Consider the following 12,344-nt stretch of genomic DNA (forward strand, 5'->3'; position numbering starts at 1 on the left):
TTAGAACATTACACAGTTGTTTATTACAAATATTTCTCCAATCACATTTACGAGCACCGTGTTAAAAGCGACAGAACATTGACGAAAGTGTAAGTACCAGTCCTGCAAGAACATGCGTGACTTAAAGATGTGCTGACGTCTGGTGGGCCCGGCACTATAGCACTAGAGAATATACGACAGCAATTCATCGCCATTATTTGGTTCGCATCAGCCAAATGATCTTTTTTATAGGTCTCATACTTCTTATTTGTAGGCCATGCAACTCAATTTCGCCTCTCTAGGTAGAAAACTTGACGAACGTTGATTTGAATACCTGTCGTGGTGCTTTGAGGGACTAACGTCACTAAAGTGTCGTGCAGCTGAGTACGAATTCGCTCGTTCGGTTCCCGGACAGAGCGGTTGCATTCCCACGACGGGCACAATGCAAATTGCCCGTGTAGTAATGCTACCTTGGTGCACGTTTAAGAATAGCCGGTAGCCAAATTAACCTCGAGATTTTGATTCTGCGTCTTTTGTCTACCATTCGTTCGTTTCTGGGCCGTAAAATACAACCAGTCACATAAATTATTAGTGTTGTTTTCTTAACTGACCTTTTATTTTAAGAGTTTATAACATACTCAGTAAAGCAACCGTACTTATTTGGTGTAGTTATTGCAATAGCAATTGTAGTTGTTATTAAGAACTGTATTTATATTCTGCAACTATGGATTCTGAAATTCTTGACCATTGTCCCAGTTACCCTCAAACAGCTTTATCTGTCAGGTAGAGGTGTGTCGCTCACACCGACAGGGGTGGGACAAAGATATGCAACCTAAGGTATTCCCGGTGCGTTGCGACACGTCTGAGTGGATAACGGCTTATCGGCAGGCCGGTTACAAGAAAACGAGCGCAGTGCGTATTGGCGTCCGACACTTCACTACATCAAATAGGGATAACATGGCAGGTTCCTTACCTCTTGAAAGTGCAAATATGCAGGTCTAATTGCGGCTACAAAAGCAGGATATATGAGGCACGTATTGATCATGATATTTCTAGAAACGGAGATCGTTCTGTAGGCGATTGCTGGCATCAGTTTATCGTAAAAATAAATAGCATTAAAGTTGGGAATGCGATTGTTCATTAGAAAGTTGAGGCTGGGCCTCGTCAGTTCCGTCCACTTGTTCTTCAGACAGAGTCGCCAAGACATTTGATGACATGTCATGTACTACGTTTAAAACATCTGTTTAAAACAAGGAATTTAAAGAAAGTAATTTACATATAGTTGACAAAGTTTTCGTCTTTCGCGACGGACCAGATGCCCTCCTCTCTTTAGAACAACTTCGTGGTTATCATATTCGTTGTTATAATTTTCCAATGAGGCCAGGCAGCTGTTTTTTTTTTTCTTTTTCTTCTATCAAGAAAATTTGTTACGTCAACATCAATCAGCGCTCGCCGAAGCGTTGAGCAGGTGGAACAAGACGTGGTGAAAGAAACCTGTTAGCTGTTAGTTACACTTTCCGTCCGCACCACAGAGTTTCCTACAATCACCAGAGAGAACCCTGGTGCTGCGGTCATTCATCCAGCACGAGAATGATGGGTAGTACATGAATTTGTGCGATCACAATGCTTGTGGTTTCAGACGTTCTAGTGGCTTCGTTTATTACGCTTCATCTGTGCCTAAATTGACCCCTAAACTTTAAAACAATTTATACTTTTCAGAAAGTGGCCGGTCGTCGAGGCTTGCCAACTCTTATTAGAGTGCCGACTGATGCGGTGTTCACACCAGAAAGCGATGCACTACTGAAGTTTCTACGGTCAACCGACCTGTTTGAACGACTGTGACACTCCTGAGTTCCTTCGTGTGTGTGCGTGTTTTTTTCCTCATTTCTTTCCTTTTATTGTTTGCTCTGTTTTTTTGTCTATTTAAGCTCCCTCTCTTTCTGTGTGTGTGCATTTTTCGTTATCTTTGTCTCCCCTAACCCTTTCCCCAGTGCAGGGCACAAATTGTATATCTATCTTCCAGTTAACCTTCGTGCCTTTCGCCTCTCATTTATCTCCCTCTCTCTATATACTTTTTTTTTAGTGCAGAGGGCAATAATACTCTGCAAACACGCATAATCACTGCTAATTGCGCTGGTTTCGCTTGTCCACGCATCCGTGGTGTAATGGTTTCAATATAGAGCTTCTGTGCTAGAGGTCCTGTGCTCGAATCCTGCCATGGGACAACTTTATTAGCCCTGATTTCATTACTTATAATGAAGTACTATCTTAAACATAATCGCCTTGCAAAGTCACAAAGCCATTTAAAGCCAGAAGGACGAAGTTTAGGCAAATCCATGTGCTGCCCATCACTCCCATGCTGGCTCAACCGCCATGCTTGCGCCATGCGCAACAGTTCATTCTAGTAATTGCATGAAACTCTATGGTCCGAGGTACCTACGCGTCGCGTCTTGTTCAAGCACATTGACACAACGGACAGCATTACCGCCAATTACGCCAACTGGCGTCCGTCACCACAGTGATGTGTCTCGCCGGGATTTGCGCAGCTGATGAAATGGCCGATTGCAACCCGAGGACTGCGATGTTGCTGTCTCCCTATGCCTGACGCAAACGCCGCGTCTATAAAGCCGAAACAACTCAGTTAGGCTTGCTGAAATACTGCGCCTTTCAGAGAAACGATGCGCCGTATCGGACACGCCGAGAAGAATTTAATTTTTGAAATTTAATTATGGCGTTTTACGTGCCAAAACCACTTTCTGATTATGAGGCACGCCGTAGTGGGGGACTTCGGAAATTTCGACCACCTCGGGTTCTTTAACGTGCACCTAAATCTAAGTACACGGGTGTTTTGGCATTTCGCCCCCATCAAAAAGCGGCCGCCGTGGCCGGGATTCGATCCCGCGACCTCGTGTTTAGCAGCCCAACACCACAGCCACTAAGCAACCACGGCGGGTACGCCGAGAAGAGAAAGAAACAAACATTGAATGCAGCTATACTAAGCTTGAATATAATTTTTATATTTTCGGCGCTTAAGTTTTAAGCAGTTTCCTCCTTTAATCGTAAGGTTTCATAACGTCATTCCATTGACATAAGGTCAGCAGAGGTGTCGGCAGAGTTACTGTACGTCCTGCTTCCCTCAGTGCCGCAACAGAGAAGGAATAAATGACGCAACTGAATGTAGCAATTATGCTAAAGATTCCAAGATCGTAATTGCAGCAACGTGCTAAAGAGTGCCCAGTTATTTTAGTACACGGACTGCCTCTTCAACATATATCTGCCGTTACCTAGCTAACTTTGCAGTGGCGAACATTCGGGTGTTTGAGCACAGAAATTTATGTTATGCCTTTCTCTCTCTCATTCTTGTCTTTCCGTCTTCCTCTATGACTAGATAGTCAACCATACTCAGCTGTGTCTAGCGTTCATGTCGTTCCCTTGCTCTGCTTATCTCTACATTGATAGTGCTTAACTGACAGTAATTATTAGAGGTGAGCGAATATTAACTTTCTCGGATACGAATCTAATACAAATACTAAATATCGATTATTGAATAGAATATCGAGTAGCAAAACGCAAACAACACAAGCAAAACCTATTTAGGTATAATTAGGTACCACGTCTGTACTGACTAGTGCAAAAGGTACAGGAACTATCAAGAACAAAGAATCGGTTTCAAAGAGAAGATAATTAACTATTATTAAAAGACTGAACGAACGAATAGCTTCTCAACAACTTTAGAGCCTGGTTGCAAACAAACCTTTTATGAAGAATGACTGCTGTAATACAATCTTCCCAAAAACGTTAACTAAATAGTTGTCGCAAAAAGATGTCGAGCTATGGAAAAAGAAAACAGAAAGCTGTTGACGTACTTGTGTGCCCTAGGGACAAGAAAAAGGGCCCGCTTCATGGAAGACACCACTGGTTCTAACTTAAACGGTAAAACTGCTGCATGACTAGAATGCCAAAAACACTGAATGATAGATTACAACCAAAAATCACAGGTTTTTCATGCAGGATTACGATGCAAAAGCGAAAACACAGCGTGTATTACCCATCTTGCTGTTGCGTTTCTTCTAAATCTTTTGTAGCTGGTTCACTTCCGATAATTCGCGACCTTCTTTTTTCTTTCTTTTCTTTTGATTCAGTTTAAGGAGACCATTAACCAAATTTTAACGGTCGGTAGTTGAGAAATAGTTGGTTAGCTTTAAATATTTGCAAATACCGAATATTCGCCCACCCCTAGTAATTATTGTAGAAGCTTCCAAGCCGCTTCGGGAAACTCCTTCGTTAACATTTTCAGTGTTTGCTTTTTACTTACCAGCTGAAGCTTATACCCGTAAGTTCATCAGCCTTCTGATGAGAGCTCTCGCCCCCGCCGGTGTGGCCGATGACAATGCCACATGAGTTCGTCAGTAAGGCACTGCACAATCTGAGAGATTTTTTTTTTCCTGCTCACGGTGTAGAGTGAAGTGTCATCATAGCCAGGTGAGAGAGTAAATAATTGTGCAGGCCAATGCCAGAAAATAATGATGCAGACTGTATCACACGTGTTTCGCTTCCACAAGCGCTCTTTGCATCTATTGTTAGATACAGGACCGTTTTCTGAGCCTACTTCGAGTTCCCCAGACCACATCGAATCGCACCACAGCTAATTAAGGAGCGCAGAAACACGGATACCACATTCCTGAGGCACGGCACGTGCAAACAAGTTGGCGGACCCCACTTCGTGTGCAGCCGGTGGAGCTATTCACTGCTTGGCTCTTCCCGAAAGTGAAGCGAGAGCCTGGCACTGTGGCGGGAAAGTGGGTCCCGAAGCAAGACGGCTGTAATGCGCCGTCACAACCTGGCGGCGTCGCCCCCATCCATGTATTGTGACAGCGCATTGCAAGTCAGCAAGGCAAGACCGCAGGAAGAAGAAAGCCCTGGGACAGACACACGAGCAGCGACTCTCTTCGCCGGGTGTGACTCCATCGCACGGGCGCCTACCATTGGCCGAAAATGACGACACCCGAGCGGGCTCGCCGATTGGCCGAAAATGGCGTCACCTGAGCGGGCTCTCCCATTGGCCGAACGTGACGTGTCTTCGAGACACAGAAGGGCTTAAAAGACGCAGACCGGGAGCAGAAGGAGAGCATTCCTAGAGCATTCCTTGAGCATTCCTTGATTCATCTCTTTCGAGCTTCTTGCCACGGGCCGCAGCGTCCGAGTTGCTGCCGGCCCGTAATGACTGTGACTGTTAATTGACTCTCACTGTAAATAATGTAAATAAACCTCCCAAGTGTTTCATCCCGACGTCCTCCTCAACTCCTACCCTATGCAAAAGACTGAGTTTGTATCCTGCTAACTCGCCTACAGCTCTGTGTCGGCTATAAAGAAATCAGCACAAAATTACCGCGATGCGAATATCATATTGCTGTAGCTATTCGCTCCTTTTTGTTGTGGTTTGTCGTGGTCGAACTAGCTTTAACCACCAATGCAAAGAGCGTGCGCTTTCGCGCAACCGACTTGAGTGAGGGACGTGTTCTCCGTCGAAGCCAACTATTCTAGCGCATTCTGTCGAGCGAGAGCTTTGGTGTGTCACCTCTTTGAAGGTTTAGATGCTGCGGTGGAGCGCTCGGGAATGACACCTCCCCCTCTTCTCCCGCTGCCCTCTCACCCTGTGGGCACTGCGAGAGAGGAGAATAGCAGTCACCTTCGACGCCGGCGTTTGCGCCACTGGAAACAACAGACATACGACGAGTCGGCTTATATGTATAGCCACCTGTACTACCGCTACAGATGTGCTGGTAGACGGCTCTGATATCTGGGGTATTACTAAATGGAACAGCAAACGTTATCCAACTATGCTCAGTGCAGCACGTATAAGCGTTCGAGCGCACCAGTCCCTTAAATAAAGCGAGTTAATTTCTTGAAACCTTGAGATGTTCGTGTACATTGATAATAATCGTCGACGGCTTCTGCACAATTTTTCATTCCGCCAGTTTAGCGCAGACAACGTACGTGTATCTTTTTTTTACTTGCGATAGATATACTTAGTATTGGCGCTGCTTCGTGAGGCCTCTTCTGTGTCATGTGTGCCTCCGAGATGTGTGCTCAGCTGTTGTTTTAGTGGCGACAGGAAGTTTTATTCAGTCGCTGCACATGCTCGTGCCAGCTTGTCTGAAGCCTCCCGCATGTCATATGTCTAATCAATATACAAAGAAGCCGAAACAACACCACCCAAAAGGTTTGCATCGAAATCTCAGAGGCAACAGCCGTCGTTCTCCTACTGCATATCGGATGGCGCCGAAGTAGTATCTGTGCCTCGTTTGTGCAAGTTGTCCACGTGCTCCTGACGCGGCGACTGGCGAGCGAGATCAGGTGCATTAGCGGCACCGTGTGCAGTACATGTCAGAACTATCGCAAGTGCTTGGAGCAGTAGTTTCATGCGAAAAGCCTTTCATTTTGTTTCTTCTTCTTTTTACTTACTTTCTCCAGTACAGTAGGTGTTCTCATTGAGGTGAATCAGGCACAGCAGTAAGTACACGGACGACTGAAAGAACATGGACAGGCGCGCACTTACAACCGATTTATTTCGAGACGAAAGCAGACATTATAAAGATACAGCGCATGCGCAAATAAATACAAGAGAAAAGTATCGAACTAAGCGCAATCACACTCGATCTTCGAGAAACTTAAAGTCAGTACAGCGAAGCAAAATAGATGGCTCCCTTCGCATAAATCAGCTTTAATTTTCCTTGATGCAGTATTATAAGCCTCCGCCAACGTACGCACAACTGTACTGTCGTTTCAATTTAGAACTCAGGTCACTGATAGCCCCCGGTTCACACGTACAAGTTTCAGAAGTGCTCTTTATAATAATTATAGCGCTGGCACTGAACCAACGTTTCCTGCTCGACACGAATTAGCACAACAGTTGCTTGCAATGTTTCGTGGGCGCATCGTGGAAAGTCGGCGCGCACCAAGAAGCGTTGTTCAGAGCGCGTAAGCGGGCGCTCCCACGATGCAGACAGCGTGGGTTTGGCGGTAAGACGCAAAGGCGTTCAATAGAGCGCGTATGCCAAGGTTTTCCTTCGCGCTCGCGTCACTGTGACGCAACCACGCGAAGCAATGCTCCGGTTGTTTCAGCCGTCGTGAAGATGGAGAGGACCTTTTGGGAGTCGCGCCTGTCAGGCATCTCTACACTGCGCTGGCACCGGCAGCGCGGAAACGTGAGGAATAAGACTTCTTTCCCCTTACAAATGTCGTTGAACAGCTAGTCCGCAGGAGAAAAAAAAAAGACTGCACAATGTTTTCTTTTTTTTAGTGGACATGACTGTTACAAATGCTGAAAACACAATATCACATAATAATAATAACTTTTTTCGGGAAAGAGGATGATAACCGAATTTTTTTTCGGTTGTGTTCGTTCTGCTCTCTACGACGCACTCACACGTATTACGGTAATTTTGTCCTAAATAATAGCCATCGCATTCTTTTTATGCGATCCCTCTCATATACCATGGCTTCATACAGGCCAAAAAGGCAATGCCGAAGAGCACAGTTTATATATGTGTCGTGCTGGTTCGCCAACCTCACTGATCGCTGTGTTGAGCAGTGCCATCGGCCTCATGCAGGAAGGCTAGCGTAGACATGTAGTAATTTCAAGCCTACTAGACTTGAAATGCGTGAGAACGATGCAGGTGCATCACAGATATTTGATAGCGCCTGCCGCTTAGATGTTTCGTGGTCGCTTTTAGGTTGGCCTTGCACGAGCATGCGCTCTTATGTTTACTTCCTAAGCTGTTACGGTTGGCGTCTAGCACCTCGTGCAGAAAGCACTTTCACCCACCTTGCCTCATCGAAACGAAGCGTGACTTCCTAATTCGCCAAGGACATCTCGAGTGTCTGGCGGAAGCGCCGCAGTGTTTACAGGCCTCTTTTGTGTGTGTGTGTGCGACTTTAGAGGGACCCTTTCCTCGAACTGTCAAGCTCTACAGGGGAACTTCCGCGAGCCAGCAACTCCCAAAAAAGAAGGACAAGCGTCTGCAATTCCCGGACCTGAGGCTTGGTATAACCGGAGGCGGGACGTCCACCTCCTTGCAGCAGGCTTGGTATAACCAGAGGCTCGGTATAACCGGAGGAGAGGGGCCCTCTTTCCCCGAATCAGACTCTTTGCCGGTCACGTGACGTCGACGGAAGCAAGATCCCTCCCACAATTGTAGAGAGCCTATTTAAGGGGCTCCGAAATGTACTTTTTTAGAACACTTCATTCTCTTCTCATCATCTTTCATCAACCTTTGAATAAACCGTGCAAGTTTCGCACCAAAAATCGTCTCGTCTTTAACCGGTCGCCATGGTCTACCGGATGCCTGCAGCCCGTCGACAACGCCACGCTACCCAATAGTAACGTCGGTCGAGCTTCAATAGGCAGGCGTCGCTACAACTCGTCAGCAGTACGATACGCTACCCTGGAGTATGCAACAGCGCCAAGCGATCAGACAGTGAGCTGATTTATCATTTAATGCTGGTAATACAGAGACACCGGTTTTCTTTGTTGAATTAAAACTGATACAAGCAAAATAGTTCACAACACATACACACACCGCGACTGATAATGTGCGTACACCGCGGCTGATAAAGCGCGTCACATTTTTGCGCCCCCAAGACATATTTCCGCCTACTGTAGTTACCGACGCACCAAAAGGCTTCCCTGACGACCTTATATGAACGGACATAGCGTAAATTTCGCAAAGTACGATCTAAAAGATTCCGAAATCATTCCGCAGCGCGAGACAGGAATACTTTCAAGCGGCGCCGCGCCGGACCGCACAAGCCAGAGAAGAGTAAAGGCTCGCCATGTATGGTTTTCGGTTTAGCTTTGTTTTATAGGTGGGCAATTAATGCTGGCGGATTAAGGTATTAATGGTAGATTACGCGAGCATTATCCTTTTAATGGGACTTATGCCGATTCATGATATCTCCCATTGAGCTGCTCATCCATACTATTCAAAGCGAAGCTTTCTTTGTCTTGCATTTTGGGACTGTGTGGCGATTGCGCAAGTGTCACGGAACCGAAGCGACTTCTCCAAGTTACATGCGCGTTACCACGAAGCCAAATGACACTAAACTTCTGCGATTGGAGATGAACGGGAACAGTTCCTAGCGCATAGCTGGAAATAAAACAAAAAATTACAATTGCACGCATCATGTATACGCCTATCTTGCGTAGTGTTTAATTGGTACGTTTCAACAAAGTTTCACTTAATGTAGATTCTGGAAAAGCACTTTGTTTCTGCCGTCCCCTTTTTAGTGAACAAAACAGCGCACCAGCGGACGGAGGACTGACAGAAGAAACGGATGAGAAGAAACAGACGGAGTACTGACAGACGAAAAAGTCTTGATTGGCAACTGATTGGCTATTCTACTGATATACTTTTAAAGCATTGGCTTTATTTACCTTGTTGCTCAGCTTAACGCCGTTGGCGCCGTCCGTAGTGGTGGGTCAATCCTGCAGATAGTGCAGTGTACAGTTCTTGTGGGTATGTGCCACTGCGTGTACGTCGCTCTTCAATGAACCTCTTTGGTGCCAACATGTGTGTGTGCCGCTGGGGTCACTGAGTATGTGCCAATGTGCTTGCTCTGATTTCGTGGGCGTCGCACATCACGAGTGGCGAAACCCGCCGATTGCTCCTGCATTATCGTGGGAGCTTCGCCGCCGCGTCGCAGTCACACCTCGCCTTTCCCTTCCTGAGTCGGTGGCGGCGCTGGCGTTTGCCGCCGCGCGCGTTATCCGGATGGTGCACCACATCCCAGCGTCGGGTGCCTCTCTCGGAGCGCTGCTGCGTGCCCGGCTGCGTCACTGTATGCTTAAAGAGCCGGCGAGCACTCGAGCATTGGAAATGCGCGTAGTGGTTACAACTAGAAGGCTATATAAACGTTTTGTACACTGATATGTTATGAAGGGAGCAGGACCTCCAGACCCCCAAGCGATTTGACGAGCTTGCAACTCTCCTTCTTTTTTTTTTTCGCTTCTCTGCTTTTGAATGCTGTGTGTTTAGATGGTATACTTCGACGGCTTGTTTTCTCCTGTGTGCGTTAGGATAGAAACAATATCCGCGTGATGTGTTTTGCCGTTGCTGTGCAGACCTCCCGAGAAGACGCTGTCTAAATCTCGTGAAGTCCCAATGGAACAATCACCTGACTTTAAAGGCCGTCTTTCGTTTTTGCGTCTTTTCTGGCTTAGCATTACTCCACTCTCATTAAATCTTAGTCACCTGCTATTCCAGAAATGTAGTTTATCATTCCAGCTTGAGCTAACATTCCTCTTTACCAACCGTTCGAGCGTTCTTTGATAATGCCCCGGCAGCAGCCAAAGCGAGGCTGCTTGAACGAGCTAACCTCACTCAGCCTTGACCGTCTGGCGCTCGCCAACCCAGAGACAAACGGCAGCCCTGCCAGGGCTTCCTCTTCAACGCAACAAGCGAGGCTCAACGCTCGTTAAGCGGTGACGACGACAAAGACGGTGCTCTCGTGACGATTCATTAAACCGAACAACTCGCGCAATCGCGCAGGTCGGGACGGCCGTGGGGTTTCCTCCCAGTCCCCCGGCCAGACCACGCGCATCTGCGGTTTTCGTCCGGAGCCGACTATTTATACCGGCGTGTTTCGCTTGTCTGCCGCGGGCCCAAGGGGCAGGAGAACACGAAGACGCCGTCGGCGACCGGCGCCTGGTTTCGTAATCGCGCCCGCGCACTGATTCAGCGCCCTATTTTGGGACAATAGGGTGGTTAGGAGAGGAGGGTGCCGCCAGGTTTCTGCCTTCGGACCCTCTCTTTCCAGAGATGTATCCGCGCTCCGTCCTAGACGGTCACGTGAGGATCCGCTGCCGAACACGCCACGAACATTTCAGACGGGCGCCTGTCGGTTAGTTGTTAATGAACAAAAAGAGGCGCGCCTTATGCCTGGCTGCACTCTAAGGACACCCTATTACAACTGTCATCTTTGTTCCAAATTTTTCACGGCGTGAAGTAGAGCCACGTTATTTAACGGGCGCTTTATGCTGCCCGTGCACCTAGCCGGCTATTCTAGTTGACAAGGGGGATGTGTGAAATGACTCGCTCATACTTAGTACGCACGTACGCAATATACATAAGCTATACAAGTAAGAAGCAAGTAGCTAGTTTTTCTCCAAGAACAGTGACCTAGAATTCGTAGTGTGAATAAATAAATGAAACCCTAATTCTGCCTCTATAATCACTTTTCGTTGCTGTCTATTATCCGTGTTTGACAAATCGATTACGCATTATTCTTCAATTTTATTAAGTGAATGTCTAATTTTTGTTTATATTTTGTGCTTAATTTGATTTATTTCATTTATACCGGCCTCCCGATTTGTCGCGAATAAGCCGTAATGGGAAAGTGTCAAACTTGCATCTCAGAAAAGAAGACACCGACGCCTATTGGCGTGTACGCGCGCGCAGCGTAAGCAGTAACTGCGCGAAACATATTTCTGACGTATTTTCAGCATGGTGTCATTTGGGATTTATCAAACCCGGTGACCCCGCTCCGATGCCTGGCCGTAATGTGTTCCATGTTATTACGGATGAAAGCGAGTTGCTCGTGGTGTGCGGGTCGACCGCTGGTCTTGCTGGCTATCGCAAGGCGCCAATCGCGTGGAGATCACGCACTGTTTCCGCGTTTTAATAGACAGGGAAATTCTGGCAAGCTATCAACGTTGCATGGATTTTGTGGGGCAGTTTCTCCTTCTTCCTCCTGTCTGCTATGTTTCCGTCTTATTTCTGTGACGCACCTGTCGCGCAGTGGTCCCCGTCTTACGCGTCTGGCGCACTCGCGGTATTTTTGGTCTTTCGTGTGGAGAGATCAACTCTCAAGTTAAGTTTTGCGAAACATGTAACCTGCGTAACCGTGTGACGAATTCTGAAAGTCGCGCTGGTGGAATGTGTGCAGTCAGAGGGCTTGCAGCACAAAAGCAAAAAGAGAGCACACGCGTCAGCTTGGCAGATGTTAATCGGGACGATCTACGCTAAGGCTATTCAGGGCGCCTGGTCTGAACGCTATTATTCGGTAGCTGGCTTCGCTATCATGGTCGCTGTATCTAATCTTGAAGTCGAAGGAACAAGCGGCCAGATTTGTAATCAGGCTACACGTGCTTAGTTTATCCACAAATAGACTGACAGACAGGCAGACAAGCAGACAGACAGACATACAGACGTGGACGGACGGACGGACGCAAAGAAATAAAAGAATTGTGCAGATCCCACGCGCTGCCGGTGTCAATATCAATTCTCGGCTTTTACGTGCCGACACCATTATTTGTTTATGAGGCATGCCGTAGCGAGGAACTCACTCACTCACGCACACATCGC

Source organism: Dermacentor andersoni, chromosome 6 (assembly GCF_023375885.2).
Source record: "Dermacentor andersoni chromosome 6, qqDerAnde1_hic_scaffold, whole genome shotgun sequence".
Classification (NCBI taxonomy): Eukaryota; Metazoa; Arthropoda; class Arachnida; order Ixodida; family Ixodidae; genus Dermacentor; species Dermacentor andersoni.